Source organism: Symsagittifera roscoffensis, chromosome 8, assembly GCF_963678635.1.
Source record: "Symsagittifera roscoffensis chromosome 8, txSymRosc1.1, whole genome shotgun sequence".
NCBI lineage: Eukaryota > Metazoa > Xenacoelomorpha > Acoela > Convolutidae > Symsagittifera > Symsagittifera roscoffensis.
Window position 1 is genome coordinate 51,796,725 of NC_087069.1, and position 13,941 is coordinate 51,810,665.

Genomic DNA, 13,941 nt, shown 5'->3' on the forward strand with positions numbered 1-13,941 from the left:
TCAAGGAATAACTCATATAATAGATCGAACTATAACAGACCAAACAATAATTACCAAAACAGATCGCGAAATAATTCACAAAATCGACACCCAAGTTATAATAATCGTTATAGAAATTATTCCCAATCACCACACCGGAATAATAATAACTATAATAACTCTAATAATCGCCACAGAAGTAGTACACCTAAACATCAAAGACAAATCAATCAAGTACAATCTAACCCAGAAACAACATCAGACCCTCCAGGTATTGATGACACAGTAACTGATACGTTACAACTCAATCAAATAAACTGTACATCATCAGATTCAGAAAGTGATACTGAAAACACTCGTTCTATCAATATGATAAAAGTCGAAAATGACTATGAATCTGTCATATATGAACAACCCTTTCCATCACACATATATGAAAATCAATCAGAATTTCTTCAAAATTATTACACTACACCCATAAATTCCACACCAACGACGCAAGAAACAAACGAGATTAACACTACAGATCAAACCAATAAAAATACCAAAACAAAATGCTTGAATACAAACCACATTTATCAAAATATACAAAAAGAACAACCCAAAGAAAAAATCTGGACAATACCATTTCTCTTAGAAAGCCCAAGAAACAAAGAATTTCAACCACCAGACCTTGAAATCGATTTTTTAATTGATTCAGGAGCAGAATCAAACATAATAAACATTCCCACATGGAATGAAATAAAAACTTTACACCCAAAGCTAACACCTCTTGAAACCTCCAGTAAGCTAGCAACAGCACAAGGATCAACATTGATAAACTACGGAAAAATCCAATTATTTCTCCTCCCTACCAGAACAATGGAGCAAAGTAAAATTCTAAATAAGCCATTTAAACAAATATTCCATATCACTGATATTAAATATAATATCATTGGAATACCATTTATTTCGAAGTATATACCAACAATTAACATCCTAAATAGTAAAATATTAATCAAAGATAAATATACAAAAACAAAAGAAACATCCTTAACATTTTTTCAAAGATTAAATAAACAACCACCATTCTTTTCAAAATTTTATCCGATATTTAACCAACAAAGAAAACACCTGAAACCACTATCAGGAAACATCTATAATTTTTCAATCAAACAAGTTCACCAATATGATAAAGAACAAAACAAACAAAAATTTTATATGTCAGATTTTGAATTCAAACCTATTCATAAGTTTTTCAAAATCACAATCTCTTCAATAAAATATTTAAAAAATTCGATTTCAGATATTATTTCCTTACATGTTTATAACAACACACCTTACCAAGTAACATTACCTTTAGGACTTTTAGGATATTGTGAAACCAACGCTACAATATCACCAATACACGAAAAAGCCTATCGCGTAAATAATATACTCCAATTACTAGATATTTGCCAATCTACAATTCTTAATGAAGAATTATCTATAAATAATATAATAAGTAACGAAAACAGAAATACGGATTATTTCACAAAAACTCCATATTTCAAACCTACATTCAACATAAGTAACTACACAGAAGACCAACAGAAATTTTTAACAATGTTTAATTTCCAACATTCACAAATAACACAAGACGAATTCGAAAAGTTAGCCAAACAGCTAATTAAATATTCATCAGTCTATGCAACATCAAAATTCGATGTTGGCAAAATCAGTTCATCACTACATCTCCCATTAAAACCAGACGCAGTTTTCAAAAAACAGAGAGCAAGTAAAGTACCAATTCACTTACATGATAAAGTAAACAGATTACTCGATATTTTAGAACAGTACAATATTATATCACCAGTTAATAAAGAAGAACAACCAAAAGGCAACACATTCATCAACCCCGTTATCATTCTAGCTAAAGGAGAATCATTAAAAATCGTTCTCGACGCTAGATACCTCAATTCACTTATAGATGAATCAAAATGCAATTGGCCCATCGAACCAATACAAGTTATTTTAACAAAAATAAACGGCAAATACTTCACAACCGCCGACATGAATAGTGCATACAATCAAATGCCACTAGATGAACAATCACGACGTTTAACACAATTTGTTATCGGAAACCAACAATATGAATTTAACCGCTTATTCTATGGAATATCCATAGGACCAGCAGCATTTTCAGCTTTTATGAGCAAAATTTTTAGACCACTAATACTTAAGAAAAACGCAATCACCTATCTAGACGATGTTTTTATGCAATCACAAACAAAAGACGAAATGTTCAATGTTTTAGAAAAATATCACCAAATACTTCAGAACGAAAATCTGAAGGCCGCCCCCGATAAATCACACTTCTTTTTGACAAGAGTTAAATTCTTAGGACATAATATAGAAAGAAAAACAATCACTCCATTGAAATCACGCATTGACGCTATTCAAAAACTTCAACCACCAACAAATAAAAAGAAAATCCAAGAATTCCTTGGAATGTTAAACTTTTTAAGTAAATATGTTTATAAAATGCAACTATATCTACGACCATTTTACAACATCCTTAGACAACAAAATAATTTTGAATGGAATACAGAACATCAAGCACGATTCGAAGAAATAAAGAAACTTTTAACTGAACAAATTTCAAACACAATTCCAGACCCTGATCAACCATTTTATGCAATGTGCGATGCTTCGAACTTTGGCATCGGCGCAGCACTATTACAATCACATAATGGTACAAATAAAATGAACCTGATATCAGCAAATTCCCGATTATTCACTCAAGCAGAGCTACGACTCTCAACTCTAATGAGAGAATGTACAGCCATAATATATACACTGACAGAATATGAATTTCTGATACTTGGATCACAACATCCCACAGTTTTATTCACAGACCATAAACCAATCATCTTTCTTTTTACACAAAAGTCTAATCCAAACCACCGAGTTTACAGATTTCAATTAATTCTAATGAAATTCCCAAACTTACATATAGTTTGGACTGCAGGAAAAAATCTTGCATTACCAGACACCTTAAGTCGAAATACACCACCTGAATTACTTACACGAAAAACAACAGTTGAAATACCCAAAAACATAAAATTCTACCTTGCAGAAAACGAAACATCACCCCGATTAGAATGCAAATATGCAGTTAAAACTGATATTGAACAATCACAAATAAATAATTTACAACATTTCCCACTTTATTTAGATTGTCAAAATAATCATTATGAAGTTGACCTACTTGGAACATCAACTTTTAAACCAATTCCATATTCCCAATGGATAAAAAATAACACCCAACAAAAACGAACAAAACAACACCAAACTAAAAAAGACCATTTTCCACTAATAGAAAAAGAAAATTTAACTGATAAAATAAATTTATCAGGACCACCAACAACCGATTCGAAATACACAATAAATCAAGTTTTTGATCTTCATGACCCATTAGATACAATACCCTTATCTAAATTCGAAATTGAAAACATTTTTCTCCCTCCAACAGAAACGATTACAATTTCAACACTAAAACAATATCAAAATCTTGACCCGATAATTAGACAACTAAAATCATGGCATAAATATAAAACTAAACCTGTCAAGGCAGATTCAACCATTCTAGGAAACAAAACACTCCTCCGATACTTTCGCAAATTTAACAACACAACAATTAACGAAAATACAGACCTTTTAGAGTATAACCTAAATGAATCTACAGTTCCATGTCTCCCTTTAAGTATGATTCTTATAGCTTTTAATATTTCACATACACAAAATATTAAAGGACACTCTGGATCAGAAAAAAACATATTCAAATTTTATACAAAATTTTTACTTCCCAAATGCACCAATCTGGATAAAAGTACTATGCAATGACTGTATAGTATGTCAACTAAATAAACCTTACCCAAATCAAACTAAATAGAACAAAAACAAGATTTTAAAGGACAGAGTTTGTACTTTAATCACCGTATCTCATTTGATACTAAAGGCCCAATTTCACCCTCATCAGAAGGAAACTCCTACATTATGGTAATTGTTGACGCATTCACACACTATGTAGCACTTAACCCAGTACCACATTGTAATGCTTATTACGCATATACAACACTTTATGAACACTGGATAGCAAAATTTGGACTACCAGAAATTTTAGTCACAGACAATGGTACAGAATTTATAAATAATGAAATAATAACACTATGTCATTTATACAACAATAAACACAAACCACGTACATCTCATGCACCTTGGACAAACGGCTTAGTCGAAGGTATGAACCGTTCACTACAAGAATATCTTAGATGTATCATCAACGGAAATGATACAAAATATACCGAATGGTCAGCAGATGTAAAATTATTTCCCTTAGCATATAATTCACAAATTACGACAACTTTAGGAATGTCACCATACGAAATGGTTTTTAACCAAAAGCCACGCAAACCAATAATGTTTACAGCAAATTCACATAAAAACGCACAAGGTTATTGTCAACCAAATAAAGACTCAATTTGTTATAACCTACCTTTACATACACACGATGAAGATCATTTTCATCACCCACAAATTCTTAAATTAGCCTCCGGTACACACACCGAATGGATTTTAAATAGAGATAAGAAACACAATGAAATTTACCAAAAAATAACGAAAAAGTTATTACAAAGACAAAACATAAATGAACAAATCAATTCACGTTTTACACCAGCTTCCGATTTAAAAATTGGAACATTTGTTCTTATACCTAATTTTAATACTCAAAAAGGAATTTCTAAAAAATTACAACCCCTCCGAAAAGGACCCTACCAAATAATTGCAAGACCCACTGATGTCACATATAAAATTATCGACTCCAATAAAAAAGAAATCGTTCAGCACCGAAACAACCTATTACCTTACTACCCAAAAGAATACGCACTCCGCGAATTAACCCAATTATATTCCTTCACAGGATTAAAAATAGTTCAAAACGAACCACATCTGAAAAATACAGAACAAAATGATAACCCCACCGAAAATCAAAACACAAACCCAACCGCTACCAAAAACACTACAAAAAATCTAGACCATAAAGAATCCCAAAAGCAAAGAAAAAATAGAAAAATGACAGAACAAATAATACCCCAAGAAGAAATAGACAAATCAGAACATAGAAAAACAACAAGACTCCGAAATCAACCACGTAAAAACTACAAAATGTTTATCCCCCAATCTAAAATATTAAAGAAAGTAGAATTTAAAAAGTAATTTTAAGATTTTATACTTCACAATCTTGAAACCTCCGTAACATTTTTCATTTCAATTTTTCAAAATAACATGCTCACAAGTACGCAATAATTCTAGTTCAAAATAAACCAATAGGATTCATCCAATCCGCCACTTTCTCTAACTTAAACTAAGATCAATTAGACGAATAATCTAGAACTCCAGGCACATCTCTAACTATAACTTTACAACCTCCAGGTCAAAAATAAGCAAACCACTCCAACTTGACAGCTAAAATAAATATCACCATAATACCGTACCCCTCCCTTATCAAATAACCCAAAGATCAACAATATTTCCCCAACTCAGACCACGAATACCCCCAAAACAAATTTGATAACTTAGCCTAAAGTAACAAAATGAAGATTTTAATTAGCCTAAAGTATAAAAATCTCACCATACCCCGGATCATTTGACAAACAAAAATAAAGAAAAAGACGACCTCCCGATCACCATAAAAATTGCCCCCAACAAATTTTTACAAAACTCAACCCACTTGTCAAAAAACTAATAAATAATTCGACCACACTAGAAAATCGCCTCAAACAGCAAAAAATATTCGACCAAGAGATCATTTCTTAAATGCTCTTCTCTCAAACAGTTGCTCAAATACTTATAAATTTTAAACATTTTTTTTCAATACTTGAAGCCTTTATAATATTTCTTTTTGATATACTTGAATCTTTTCTAATAATCTTAATCATTTTTTGTAACATTTTTTTAATTTTCTACACTATACTCGAACTATTCCTCCAACTTTCCAAAACCCTTGAATATATCCACAGGTACGATTTTAACAACTTGTCTAAATGATACGAACAATTTTCAGTAGAACTGATATTTTTTTATTGTTTGTAATTTTCATAACATTTTTATCATCCCTCATTCTGACCATATGTAAATGTATAAAGAAAGCAATCATCACATTTGCCCTAGCAACAATTTTCCTAATTATTTTTTTGGAAGAATATTATAATAAACACAAATTTTCTCACTAAAGTAATAATTCAAAAAACTATCAAAAATTGCTACTCAACAGTCACAAAGTCAGTCTTCACCGACATCATCCCAAGATAATCCAACACCACCTTCAACTACTCAAAATCCTCAAACATCTACACGAATTTCTTTTCAAGACAATCCATACACTTTTGAAGAACGGCACGCTCGTTTATCTGAACCACTAGAACCAGTTCAACGACAAGCACCTCTAAGTGAACCAACATATAATCTTTACCCAACACTACCACAAGAACTAAGTAGAATACGAAACCTTAGTCAAAACCAAAACACAACAGAAATAAATAGACAAATTATACATCCTCGACGAAATAGAAATTTTCAAACTCCCCGAGTTCATTTCGAAATACCTCAATCACCATCACAAACCACTCCAGAAAACACCACTGGTATCACACCAGAAACTCCTACACTTTTTTCCCAACGAAGCACTTCAAGTCTACCCTCAGATTACTTAGGTTCAACACCAACATCTGAACAAATACGTGAAAATCCCTTTAACCCCCCAAACCAGGCATCACGACTACCATATTGGACTACACATTCATTCACACAAGGTGAACCAAATTTAGTCAATGACCCCATAGACATTTCTACAGATACAACATCTTCATCACTACCCGAAACATTATCACTACCATCAACACCATCAATAAGCCAATTTTCACCACCACCCTTTAACTTAAATTTTCCAAATAATCTCGACGCCAGATATCGAGAACAATCATCAATAAATATTCCTTTAAGATTAGATTGGAATACATTCACAGCACCTCCACCACTATTTGGACAACATCAAGAAAGTAACCGCCTTCATAACTGGGCACTTAATAGATTACAATATCGTCAAGATATTCACAACGATATCCGTGATCACAATATTCAAATACTCCAACAAAACAGTTTACAATTAAAGTTTGAAATCACAGTTAAATTAAACAACATTACTCAACATCCCTACCCATTAAATCCACCTAACATAACAGCTCAATCACTCCCACACCCTCTTATGCTTCCCAAGTTACCCCAACCTACTCCTCATACCATTCTGACCAATCATCTCATTCTCCAGACACCCCCCGAATCTCCCCAGAGCTAGATAATTTTATTACCCTCCAACAACAACCCTACCACCTTAACACCCCGACCATAAACCAAATCTCCTCCACTACAGATTCATCCAATCCCCCTACACCCTCTTCAAATTATACTGAATCATTAACACCATCATCCACATCCACTATATCTTCACTAAACACTAATAGAGCTTACCGCACTTTTAAAAGAAAATTCCCCAACCATCCTTTCCCAGCAAAACCAGGAACAGCCCGTGAATACATCAACCACCCCCAGCATACTAACACTAAAGAATTTTTAGCTATCACTTTACCCTCATTTCCACAATACACCTTAAACACCCCTCACGACGCTAACGAAACACGCAACTTTGTAGATGAATACGTTTTAATGCCCACTCTCTCTTGGACCTCATACTATCATTTCACTAACCCTCTTTGCTTACCTTTATCCAGCACTTCCATCGATATAGAACGAAACAAAGACATGCTATATCGACTAACTACACCACTAACCGCTAGACAGTTTACTTACGTTGGATATAAAAAATCACTAAAAATACACACTGCACCTAGAGCTAATGAATATACACTAGAATACTACGATCACAACATCATCAGAGCTAACCAAGATCAATTCTTAGACGACGATCGCTTCGCTAATCCACAAATCACCGAGAAATTTTTCATCAAGACACCATATGTATTTACACTAAACATCTTCGACCGAAAGTTTGATCACATTATTTCAGAAGCACTAACAAACACACATGCATACGAAAGTTTTAAAGAACGCTTCCAAATCTTTTCACTAACCTTTCATTTCCTTGCACCACACGAAAGAGATTTGCACTGCTCACATGATATTATGTTGCGCACTAAACAAACACATACATACAGTTACTATCGTTTCATCCAAAATCACTTTGACCTCCACACACCCTCTAGACAACCACACCATCGTTTTCAATTCATCAATTCGAAATACACTTCACCGTATTTCCTAAATTTCACATATTGTATTAAAGACACTAACCTCCATGGTATTCTTCGTAATTATGACCCCATAACCCAAATGTACATTTTCTGCCCCATCACCAAGACCTTCAACGCCGAAGAATCCCGACCCTTCCTTATCCCGCACGAGTTTGTACAGCCTATAGAAATCCCAATTTTAGAATTCATCCACAACACTAAATTTAACCACAAATTATATAACTTAATCCAAAACACACCTTATGAGTTTGCAGTAGGCACTGAAGAACTAACCACTATTAAGGCACTTCAATTGCTTTGGCCACTGCTTCAGACTAAAAATATCATCCGCATTCTAGCTAAACTACTAACAACTTCAGAACTAATTCACGACATTTTCCCCCACGGTTTTTTCCCCGACGACTAACAGGTAAGTATGAATTAAGTAAATATTACTAACTAATTACAGTATTAAAAACTCACCATTCTTTATTCATGTTTTCATTAGATTTTTAGCTTTCATCCGACAATCACCTACAAAAACCACAAAAGAAACAATAAAAATCACAATTTTCATCAAACAATTTTAAAATTCTATTAATCTCTTACACTTATAAATTTCTAAATTTAATATCAATGCAGTAAATTCATCTATGATATTTTCCCCCAAAGCAGTAAATCTAATTATGATGAAAATTTGTATCTTAATATTCCCCCATAACTAGCAGTAAATTTCCAAATTCTATGCAGTAAATTAATAAAATGCAATTGCAGTACTAACCTTTTGATATTTTCATTCATTCGCACAGAAATTCTATCCACACTCGCACAGCTCGCCCACGAAGAATTGTTTAAAATAATGAATTTCAGTTTCAAGTTTTCACACTCAACAACTCTAACATATAATAACATGTTTCAAACTTTCCTTTAACCCGGTTGGAAAGGAATCATATACTAAACAAAACTAACCAATGCAGCTCACTAAATACCACAAATCATAGAATCACAGCATGACTAAGAAAAGGAAACCAACGGTACCCAAACCGGATTAACCCAGTTTAAAACTGGATAATTTATTCTTTTGAAGACTATTACAAAGTCTTAGAAAGAAATAATAAAACACAAAAAAGTCGAAAGACAAACCCATACCACAAACAATTTGCTTTTTGGAAAAAGTACATAACCAACAAGACATAAGTAAGACCACAACAAACCCAACATAAAACGTTGTCACATAACAGGACCCCTCACAAAAACCGCATGAAATCATACTCCCACTCCTGGCCTAACCCACCAGGAAGGACGTCCTGAGCATGCTCTATAGCCGGCCTAACCCACCGCGCTACACCCACGCTTTGTGACCACACCACTATTTTTAATAAGAGCTACTCAAGGGTGAGTAACTCTTCAAAATAACCGAACTAAAACAAAAAGCTTTTGTGAAAACAACTAACTAAAATCATTATTAAAAAATATTAAACTAATAAAAGTTTTATAAAATGTAAAATCACATGATGCAATATATAGATCAGAATACAACACCAAGGACGAACATCAAAAGACAAGACGACCCCACTACACTCGAGAGAGAATGACCAACTACAATCGATATGCCGCTCACAATCACAACTCAAAGGATTTAGAGTACGACTTGACCTCGCAGAAAAGGACTTCATTGAACCAGACCAATGACCACCTCGATGACCCAAGTGTACGTACAGATCCGAGTAACCAGGCATCCCCTCCACGCACAATCTCCACGCCATTCCCAAGCTAGATCAGACACAAAAGAAGTTCTCCCCGAAGAACAGAAAAACCTGACATAGCCAACCATTCTGAAATCAGAATTGACTTTGTTGCAGAGACTCAGTCGTTGTCACAAGAAGAACACAACGTCTTATGTCTCTAACTCCAGCTTCCTGGAACTTCCTTAACAAAGAAGAAGCGGAAGAAAATTATGATGTTCGCCAAATACCAACGTCCATCATCCATCCTTGAATTACAGAACTGTTCTAAAAAACTCTGTAAAACCCGGATGGGTGGAACCTGATCTAAACTACATTTTATGATTGGATAAATTAAATGTTTTACCAATGTAAAGTATTTAATATTAACCAATCACGATCCATCTAACTAACAACCCACTTATTTGTAAGTGCTGAAGTTACTTGTAATTTCAGCACCAGAGAGATTTGAATTTAACTTAGAAATTAGTTGGACTCTCCCGAGCACTTCAGCAGCCGCAATAAACCAGTATACCCTAGATCTATTGAGCCTAGCAGAGACTAGTTAAACAACCTGAGACTAGATAGTATAAGAGTAAGATTAGGATCGGTATTAGACTAAGAAGTTGCACGAATCTATCCGGCCGAAAATAAGATAGCGTGACGAGCAGACGGTGTACCCTATCCGAAATTACTCTATGAGTTATACACTCCAGTCCTAACTCAGAGCGTTCATTTTTTTCATGATGAAGCTGCTGACACATATACTTTTGGTACAAAATTATGAGAGTTTTGTTAGAAAACATGGCTGTCCATATAATACCCGGATCGCAAGCTGGTTTGTGCATAGAACAAAACATTATCAAGCTCAGTAGTTAGCAAAGCTTACTTTGATTAAGAAAACCATTACAAATGTTCGAGTTTTCAAACCAGTTTTTGTATATTTTTAAATGTTAAATTATAAAGAACGCAGTTTAATGAATCTGATATAACTGGATTTACGTATAAATTTTTCTCAAGTTGTGGCTTTGGTTAGAAAAATGATTTGTTTATAAAGCTACGCTCGCAAGCTGGAGTAAGTAAAACACGGTTGATGTTTACTTCTAGGCAGCCGTGTCCCACTTTGGTTTCAAAAACAATCATGAACCACACAAAATCGTTTACTTTTTTTCATGTTGTATCGTGTTTAATATCAATCTTTTCTCTTACGCCGCTTTGGTACTCAGATAGCTAATGTTGCTTTGATTTGTGCGTTGAAGCTTTATGTAACATGGCGTTCATTTTCAGCGTTCAAATTCGTTGACTCCCTTTTGATATAATAAAACGGATCTTTGTTACCAATTCCCACTTTTGTATTTAATAAAAAAACTTTCATTCGAAAAAATTAACGAGCACACTTTGCTTCAAACGAATTTAGCTCTTTCAAACGAATTTAACCCTTACAATAGGGGGATACTTAAAAAAAGTCCACTGAGAAATTGATTTACCAATTGTTATCTCCAACGTGATTCTTAGTTGTATACGGCTGGCTAAAAGGCAATCCAGATTTGGCTATGACAGCGAGCGAGCCAGCTTCGTTACGCACGGTTCGCGAAGGGGGAGAACTTTACGAAAAATACTGCCGGAACAAAGAGCGTCCGTTGATGTTTCCACCCGCACCCAGCCAGAAAAGAATTGACGTTTTCGAAGGATCTGTTTCAAACAATCCGCAAAAGTTTGAATCATACGCAGGTGTTTTTGCAAACTGGCCAAAAAGATAATTCAAGAACGGTCCCCCCGTCATTGCCTGAAAACATTCGTATCCGGTAAAAGCTGACATCGCTACAAGCATACAGCTAAGTCATTAATATTTAAACAGTGAATAATTAATTTTGAGTGTGAGCAAATGTGTAGAAATTTTTTTTGGGAAAAAATTCTGCACGAACAACAAAAAGTGCATGATCAAAATGAGTGAAAAACTACGTCATTCATTAACTCTTAATCACTTGATAACAACGAGTCCACTTTGTTAAGACGATGCTGCTTAAATCTTAATTCAGAAACAATTTTACAAAAACATTTTGCCAACGTGAGTTTCCAGCAGTGAAGTCCGTTAAAAAACAATTACGAGGCCAAATTGCTCTGGATAGGCGCACAATTTGTGTCTGAATGATTCCAGAGGTAAGTCATTGAATATGTTCCAAACTGTAAGTGGATTTCCACTGAAAAAAGTTCCGTAGGTTCTGAGTTCAAAAGTTTCGTGGATTCCGCCTACAAATATCTATAACGTAAAGTTTGTAGGCTTTTGTTCGGTGGTTGCGCAAAGAGCGAACATCACTAATAGTTCAAGATTCTGCAATTATGATTGGATTCCGCAAAAAGAGGGTGGAATCTGCGATTCCGCGAATGTAAGCATGTTCTTCAAATTTAGTTTATTCTGAATTTGCATATGAACAAATAGAAGCTAGGCTTAACTATTGTCAATAGAATCCACGAACAAATCTGAAAGCTTTGGTAAAGTGAAATGGTAGATGTCAGTCTTCAGTATCGATCACCCGCAAAAATGCCTCGAATGAGATATTCTTCGATTTCTCGGGTTTGTTGGAACAGTAATCGCCGGATGAAATCATTTTGATTCAGTATTTGGTTGAGAAAATATCATCTGAATTTGAGATGAGGTGCTCCAGAAGTTTTTTTGGAGAAAAGTTCTCTCGCCCATTGTTTTGGATTATAGTGGGTTAAGAGTGATTTCAAACCATCAGTATTTGAGATGAAATGGTCCAGAGGTTTATTGGGGGAGAGGTATCGTGGGATTTTTATGGGGGATAAAGTACATCGTGTTTGAAATTTGATGTTTAATCAACTTGAATGGAATATCGTATTTTTGTAAACAGAAAAAGAAAACCTAACAAAGTAGAAAGAAAAGTATATTAAGAAAAATAAATTAAATATGTTTCTAAATATTGTTGAGCGTTTTAGTCTTATTTTTGGTGATATTCTCTTGTATTTCCTTAACACTTTCGTTTTCAATAGTACATCGCCTCCCTGAAAGTCCCCACCTTCAGCAGCGCGCCTCGGTTTTTACACTGTCTGCAGGTATTCCGGTGCATACAGCTGGTAATCACAATCTGGTTTTTTTGAGAGGTTCTCCAAAGTTTTTGACTTACCTTTTTCTTGCACTTTTGTTCCACAACTTTGTTTGGAACAACAATAGTGCTCTCGGGCACAACGCTAATTAATCTCTCAGGCTTAATCTCAATTTCATGGAAATACATTGCCTTCGCAAAATTTGAAGGCACAATGAACTTAAGATTCCCAATGGCTTGCAGGGTAGTTCTCAGTTCACAGTCGCAGACAATGGTTTGCAATACCCTCAGATTCTGAATCGTCGGAAAAAGTTTGTACAGTTGCCACTGAGATAATGAAACGTGAGTTTTAGTGTTGAATCTGCATACAAGCGTTTTCATCAAAAACTCACTGCCGTAGCAAGCTTTTGTTCAAAAATGGACCACAATATTCCGAAGTGAAGAGAGCCAGTCCGAAGCGGCTACAAACAGCTCTACCTAAAAGGTATCAAATTGAAATCTAATTAGCGAAACGAAAAATTGATCCAAAATATTAACAAAGTTGAGAACTGCATATTCTTGTGAACTGTCAAAAAGTTGATTCTTTTGCTTCGTATAACCAACTTGCCCTCTGAACTCATAAAAAAAGGGCAGATTTCTCTTTGAAAACTGGTAGAAACACTATTGAACAACAGCAGTGACCTGCTGAAACCTGAGTGATAGTTAAGGTTTCCGTTTTCTCGCCATTCCAGTGGTATGTTATATGGAGTTAAATGAACTTAATTTTTATGGTTATAGCGTTTCAAACTTTTGAAGAGCTCAAGCTCTTTAGGGCTCACCATATGATCTGTATGACAGAGTGAAAAT